The following is a 5,635-nucleotide window of genomic DNA, read 5'->3' as shown; positions in this document are numbered from 1 at the left end:
CCTATGCTTATCCAGTGAGTGAGCGCCTACTTTGTGCGAGGCTCGGTGCTAAGCTCAGAGGAACAACATGGGCATGACCCCGGTACCCCTGCCGCTGCACTCTAGCAATGCCTCGGCTTCCTTGCTGGCTCAGGGGATGCTGACCCTGCCCTGTTGGAAACACGCTGCGGCCTTCATGTGGCAGCCTTGCTACCACTTCAGAGGTGATCTCAAACTTGCCTGCTCCAGGCTGTATACACTAATCTCTCCTGTCACCTCCTTCAACAGAGACATTTCTTGCAGCCTTTCAGCACTCATTGCATGTTTAGATCCTGTTCCTGAGACCCCAAATGCCTCTTTGAGCCCATCTAGAAAACCTTTGGCCCCCATCCTTATTCTCTAAGATCCAATCACATGACTCATTGTCTTGCTGGCTACACCCTGGGCTCCATGTGGGCAGATTTGTCTTGAACCACCTCTGAGTGTCCACTTTGTGTGTGCCAGGGACAGTGTTGGATAGCCAGTGCACAGCAACTGTCAGTTGAGTGAGCATGTGAGGGGTCACAGCCAGCCTCTGGAGGAAGTGCTTCTTTCAGTGGTCAGTCACACTGTTCAGTGTCCCACAGAAGAGGCTCCTTACTCAAATGGCTGTGACCTCAGGATGGTTTTGCATTCATGTCTCTTTCTCCATCTGCATAGTAAGCTCTGCAAACACCAGCACAGGGCCTGGCAGGAAGCAGGCTTAGTGTGTATCTGTGGAATCTGTCACCCTATCTGCTCCTCTGTACCTCAGCACCTGTCAGGGCACCTGGCACACAGCAGGCAGGCAGCAGACACTGAAGTGAGTTGGCTGGACCCTTTCCATGTCTGTAGTCACTACACACACACACACACACACACACACACACACACACACACACGACCATCAATTGAGCGCCTCACAGTGACAGGCTTTAGAAATGCCACTCATGTTTTCTTTCCTACTGCCCTCAAAAGGACAGAAGCCAGATCATTCTTGATGATTGTAATTTGGACAACCTTTTCCTAGGTGAATCTTCCTCATAAAGTATATTAAAGTTTATATATTTTCCTGGAAAAGATGAAAGACAGTTCTCTTGGTTGTAGAATTCTAACTATAGTTGTTCTGATTTTAAGTAACTATAAATATTAATTTCCATGACAAGCACTGTATATTTTAAAGTACTTTTATGCTAAGATTATCAGATGCAGAATGTTTGATCAGTGTTAGATTGAAGGTGTGAGTGATAATTTTGAACTGGCAATAAGTTTTGTAGGTTGTTTATTTGATTAACAAATACCTACAGGGTGCTCGCTATGAGCAAAGCATGATTTTTCAGACTGGGGAAGAAACAGAAATACCCAACTCTACTGAGAAAACACTTATTGAGCATTTACTGAGGGCAGGCTCTGTGCTAGTAGAGAAAGAGAGCCTGGTGACAGGGGAAGGCCACAGCCCCATAGGAGCTCTCAGTGCCCTCAGTGGGCAGAGGACACATTTTTGGTTATGAGTTGTGTGCCTGAGAGTTCTCCAAGTGACCTGGACAGAGTGGAGGCAGAGGAAGGGAAGGGCAGAGTCTTTCATGGATGAGTATCACTCTGTATTAGTTATCTATTACTATGTGTCAATTTACCCTCAAACTTAGCTGTTTAGAACAAGGTTTCAGTTAGTGGGCTCCAAAGCAGAAACTGCATCACAGAAGAGCATGTCAGAGGAAAGCTGCTGAGCTCATGCTGCCAGGAAGCAGAGACAGAAAAAGGAGCAGGCAACAAGAAACACCTTCCAGGGCTCACCCCCAGTGACCTACCTCCTCCAGCAAGTCCCACCACCTCCCAGTAGTTCTTTCAGCTGAGGATCGATTAATTCATTAATGAGATTGGAGCCCTCATGGTTCACTTTCCAAAATCCCCTCCTCTGAACATTGCTGCACTGGGGACAAGACTTCAACACAGGAGACTTTGGCAACATTGCAGATCCAAATCAAAACAAACAACAGAGATGTTCTCTCACACAGGTTCTGAGGGTGTGGAATCGGGGTGGCATAGCTGGCTGATTCTGCCTCAAGGTTTCTCATGAGGCTGCAGTCAACTGAGCTCTCCCTTGAGTGGTGCCCACTGGCCTCTCCACAGGGTTGGCTGAGTGTCCTCAAGACACTGTAACTGGTTCCACCCAGATCTAGTGACCCAATTACAGGGTAAAGGGGCAGGGCATTATGGTGTCCTTTATAACCTGATCTGTAAAGTGACATAGTCACTTTACCATATGCTATATTGTAATGGTCACACTGACCATCTTGGTAAAGTGAGGGTGGAGATTACACAAAAGTGACATAGATTCCAGGAGATGGGAATCATTGAATCATTTGAGACCATCTGGCTATCACACCCTCCTCTGAAGGGAGAAGAAAATGTAGGAGGGCCCACCATGTGGGATATATTCACTGCCCAGGTGATAGAGCTGGCCACATCACTGGGCAGTGCTCATTTACACGACTGCAGGATCCTTACCAAGGCTTTCTGGATAATTAATAATTGAGATGGTTTACAAACCTAAGTTCACTAAATGAGATTCATAGTGATATAATACATACAGAATAATATAATACATAACTCAATATATCAATCTAATAATATCATAATTGATAGTTACATCCAACATATAACAATAAATTAAAATTTGAGAGATTTAAAAACCAGTGTGACCCAGCCACTTCTCAGTATTTATGTAAGAGAATTAAAATTACTACAGCAGTATATGCATACCCTCATTTATAGCACCACGGTTCACAATAGCCAAGTTATGCAACCAGCCTAGGTGTCCACCAACAGATGAATGGATAAAATATGGTGTATATATACACATTGGAGTTTTATTCAGCCATCAAGAATGAAATTGTGACATTTGCAGGTAAATGGATGGAAGTTGAGAGCATTATGTTGAGTGAAATAAGAGTCAGAAAATGAAGAGTCATATGTTTTTTCTCATATGTGGGCTAGAGAGGAAAAAAGCAGGTAGGGGAAGGGAGCTGAAATCTCAAGAAAATAGAGAGACCAGTGGAGTAGAGGAAGGGCACCAGGAGGAGTTGAGGGAGGTGGGCAAGAGGAGGAACTAGGGAACAATATTGACCCAATTACATTGTTACATTGTGAGCACATACACAGGTAAAAAGGAATCCCAGTATTATATAGTGTACCAATACGAAGTTGAGATATTTTCTGATAACAAGTTTAAATTATGAAGTTATGCAGCATTTGAGCTAGTCGTATGTTGTGTCCTATTGGGTGACACACCTGGCTAATATAAATTAACTAATAACTGAATTTAATATTTTTCTTTCAGGTGTGCTTTGATTGTGGTGGGAAAGCATGACCTATGGGGTATTTCTTTGCATTAATTGCTTAGAGTCATGCTGGTCACTTGGTGTTTTCTTGGGTGTCTTCTGTAAATGAATTGTCCCTCACTGGGTGGGAGAGAATCCGCATGGGGTCTTTCCCCTTTATTTTGGCTTTGGCATCACATAAAATGATTGGCTAATCATGTGTAGTGGAGGTTGAAATCTTAGATCCCTAACTAAACAGGGAAGATGACATTTCTATTCAGGTAAAGAGCTCATCAGAGATGAGAGGTGGCAATGTTGAGGACAGAGTCAAAGTGGAGTTTGTGAGGTGGTGTTTCCTTCCCTTCTGCATCTTATCAGTTAGCACAAAGTACAGTCATGGGAGAAAGTGGTTCAGGAATTGTGGGCCCCTCCTACACCCCATGCAAGGTGGAAAATTCATGTAAATGATGGGGAAATGTGTTCATTAGCTGTTCATCATGGTGACAAAAATACCTGACAAGAACACCTTAGAGGAGGAAAAGTATATTTTGGCTTATGGTTTCAGTCTCTGGTCTGCTGACTCCATGACTCCAGGCCCAAGGTGAGGTGGTACATTATGGGAGAAGAGTGTAGCAGAGAAAAGTGGCTTAGCTCATGGCAGCCAGAAAGCAGAGCGGCACAAAATACTAACTTTAAAGGTATCCTCCAGTGACCTAATTCCTCCAGCCACACCCTACCCTGCCTACAGTTACCACCCAGTAAGGCAATCCTTTCAAATTATTTATCTATCAAAAAGATTAATGTACGGGTGAGGTTATACCTCTTGTAATTTAATCATTACCCCTCTGAACACTCCTGCATTGTATAACATGAGTTTTTTGGGGGACACCTCACAACCAAATCCTAACAGAAACCTTCCTTGTATCAGGATGTCATTTCCCACATAATCCTCCACCTCTGTCTCCCAAAGACACTAATAGTGACAATTTCAAATGTTTATAAAATAAAGGTCTGTTTATTTGAGGACTTGGGCTACACTGGTGCCTCCAGCCAGTAAACCATCTTCCAGTTCTCACATCATGGCAGTAGGGCCTTTGCACCAGAAAAAGGCACCCCCTCTGACCAGACAACCCATGGTGGGATGTGGAAAGGCCTTTCTGTGAAGTAAAATTCAAATAATAAATAATGAAAGGACTGCTATCTCCTCCAGACATCCAAGATGCCTAAAGAAAAAAAGACCAAGGGGAAATGATAGCCCTGGGCCCTGCTGTGGTCAAGAAGCAGGAAGCCAAGAAGGTGAGAACCCACTGTACAAGATGAAGCCAAAGAACTTAGGCATCAGACAGGACATCCAGCCCAAAAGGGACATTACCTGCTTTGTAAAATGACCCCACTATATTCGGTTGCAGCAGCAAAGGGCTCTTCTCTATAAGCAGCTGAAAGTGCCTCCTATGATTAACCAGTTTGCCCAGTCCTTGGACTGTCAAACAGCCACCCAAATGCCTAAACTTGCTCACAAGTACAGATCAGAGACAGCGGTAGAAGAAGCAGCTGTTGACCCAGGCTGAGAATTAGGTTGCTGGCAAAAGGGATAACCACTGGTCCTTCGAGCAGGGTTCAGTACTGTCACCACCTTAGTGGAGAACAAGAAGGCTCAGCTGGTGATGATTGCACATGATGTGGATCCCATTGAGCTGGTTGTCTTCCTGCCCGCCCTGTGTCACAAGATGGGAGTCCCTTACAGCATCATTAAGAGGAAGGCTAAGCTGGGACATCTGGTTCACAGGAAGACATGCACCACTCTTGCCTTCACACAGGTTAACTGAGAAGACAAAGGAGTTCTGGTTAAGTTGGCGGAAGCTATCAGAACCAATTATAATGACAGATATAATGAGATCAGTGGCTACTGGGTAAGCAACATCCTGCATTCAAAATCCATGACTCAAATTGCCAAGTTGAAAAAGGAAAAGCCTAATAAACTCATCACTAAACAGATAAATGTATGCTGTTGGGTTTCTGTACATAAACATAACAAAATGTCCTTAATCCAGTGTCTTAGACTGAAGGCAGTAAACTTGTTTGGGGCAGTAGCAAGCACAAGCCCCACAGTGTAAGAGCTCTAAAGAAACTCATCATGTAATTTGCAGGAACAAGCTATGTATAGCAGTAAAATACTCAGAAACCAAGCCAGGATTTTGTGATTGACCAGTCACTGCCTTATTTAAGGTAGCAATGAATGTGAGTCTATAAAGCTTTTATTCATACTGATAATACATGATTCAGTAAATTCAGTCTCTTGAATGAAAAAATAAAAATAA

At 43.7% G+C, this 5,635-nt stretch overlaps 1 pseudogene; it reads left to right on the top strand.

Moving 5' to 3' along the window:
* Positions 1–4,530: 4,530 nt before the first annotated feature.
* Positions 4,531–5,431, top strand: LOC124965338 (60S ribosomal protein L7a-like; annotated as a pseudogene).
* The last annotated feature ends 204 nt before the right edge of the window (positions 5,432–5,635 follow it).

Source organism: Sciurus carolinensis, chromosome 15 (genome assembly GCF_902686445.1).
Source record: "Sciurus carolinensis chromosome 15, mSciCar1.2, whole genome shotgun sequence".
Lineage (NCBI taxonomy): Eukaryota > Metazoa > Chordata > Mammalia > Rodentia > Sciuridae > Sciurus > Sciurus carolinensis.
Note: the sequence above shows the minus strand (reverse complement) of the source record. Positions and strands in the feature narration are given on the sequence as shown.